Raw genomic sequence first — 1957 nt, 5'->3', positions numbered from 1 at the left:
ATTTTTGAGTGCCGTCTCAGTATTCTGAAAATGAGTTTTTGACACCGAGATGAATTTGGTTAGCATCTCCTCAAGGTTTGGCTTTTTCTCCTGCTGGTATGGTGGTTGCTAAAAGCTTGAAGGGGTTGGTGGTCTCTGATTTCCTTGGCCTCCCCATGAAAAATTTGGGTGGTTCCTCCAATCTGCATTGTAAGTATTGCTATAAGGATTGTTTTGAGATCGAGGATTGTTACCCATGTAATTTAACTGCTCGATCTCCATGTTGTGGCCATAAGGTGGGTATTTTGAATTGCTTGATCCACCTCCACTTGCTTCGCACTGCATTACTAGGTGAACCTATGAAAAACTAAGAAAACCATCAATTTTCTTATTCAAGAGTTTTACCTGATTAGAGAGCATGGTAACCGAATCGACGTTATAACGCAGGTTGTTTTACCTCAGGTGTCTTATTATTAATGGTTCCACCAGTAGCTGCGTGAACCATCTGCCGAGTCGAAGGGTTCAGGCCATTGTGAAACGTTTGGACTTGTAGCCAGAGTGGTAACCCATGGTGAGGGCATCTTCGCAAAAGGTCCTTGTATCTCTCTCATGCATTATAGAGTGTTTCTAAATCCATCTGCACAAAAGAAGAGATATCATTACATAATTTAGCCGTTTAGCCGGCGAAAAATATTTTAATAAAAACTTTTCGGTCATTTGTTCCCAAGTAGTGATTGACCCCTATGGTAACGAATTCAACCACTATTTAGCATTGTTTCTCAATGAAAAGGGAAACAACCGAAGGTGAATGGCGTCATTAGAAATGCCATTTATTTTAAAAGTGTCGCAAAATTTTAAGAAGTTTGCCAAGTGAGCATTGGGATCTTCGTCCTGCAAACCATCAAACTGAACAAATTGCTGTATCATTTGAATTATGTTAGGTTTCAGTTCAAAAGTATTGGCAGCTACAGCAGGTCTAACTATGCTCGATTCAGTTCCTGTTAAAGAAGGTTTAGCATAATCATACATAGTGTGCGGAGCAGGATTCTGATTAATAGCAATCGCAGGAGGTAGTGGATTTTCTTGGTTTTCAGCCATCTCTTCGGTTCTGTTGAAGATCATCCTCTTGCTCTTTTGTGTATCGTAAGCTTCGCCTTACTTCTTTTCAGTTTCTGTAAACTGTGCGATCGAGCTCACTATCAAACAGTAATGGTCTTGACGGGTTTCTTCTGGTCATAAACTAGAAAAATCGATCAGAAGAAAATAAATGAAGAATTAGAGAAGTAAATAAAAATTTAAATTGCAATAAAAGTAAAATGGATAAAGTAATAAAAATCGAGTGTTCCTAATATCCCAGTTCCTCGGCAACCACGCCAAAAACTTAATACGTGATATTCATGACAGGTTTTAAAGATTTATGAAAGAATCATTCTTGAGACTAACTTATTATCACGATTAAGGAAAGTGTACCTATCAAAAAATAGTATAGTTCAACAAGACCGAATGTCGAACCCAAAGGAACTACGAGTACAAGTATTTACTTCCTTTTTATTATCTAGCCTAAAAATTAAGAGGTTTGGTTATCTAAACTAATTGCTAACTAAGAATGCACAGAAAGAAAATTTGGTAAAATACTTTTAGGAAAATTCGATTAATTAAGACAATACCTAAGGAAAAATCCACCTAGACTTCACTTATTATTTGACTCTGAATCAGATGATTTATTCATTTGACTTGATCTGTAGAAATCCCTAAGTTATATTATTATCTCTCTCGAGACTAATAACGTCTAACCCTAGGTTGAATAATTGAAATCTCTTTCTAATTAACACCCTAGAATTGCATTAACTCGATCTATGGATTCCCTTATTAGGTTTCACCCTAATCTAGAAAAATCTTATCACCCTATCTCTAGGCGTGCAATCAACTCCGCTTAATTATGACAAATTTACTCTTAGACAGGGTCTATTCCTCCTTT

At 36.8% G+C, this 1957-nt stretch overlaps 1 non-coding gene across 1 annotated transcript; it reads left to right on the top strand.

Annotated features, from left to right (window-relative positions):
* Positions 1 to 542: 542 nt before the first annotated feature.
* Positions 543 to 649, top strand: LOC121208427 (small nucleolar RNA R71). Its single transcript, XR_005903455.1, has one exon. It is a non-coding gene; the product is annotated as a small nucleolar RNA R71 (small nucleolar RNA).
* The last annotated feature ends 1308 nt before the right edge of the window (positions 650 to 1957 follow it).

This window comes from Gossypium hirsutum, chromosome A01, assembly GCF_007990345.1.
Source record: "Gossypium hirsutum isolate 1008001.06 chromosome A01, Gossypium_hirsutum_v2.1, whole genome shotgun sequence".
NCBI classification, from domain to species: Eukaryota; Viridiplantae; Streptophyta; class Magnoliopsida; order Malvales; family Malvaceae; genus Gossypium; species Gossypium hirsutum.
The sequence above is the reverse complement of the archived record's forward strand: the minus strand, read 5'-3'. Positions and strand labels throughout refer to the sequence as shown.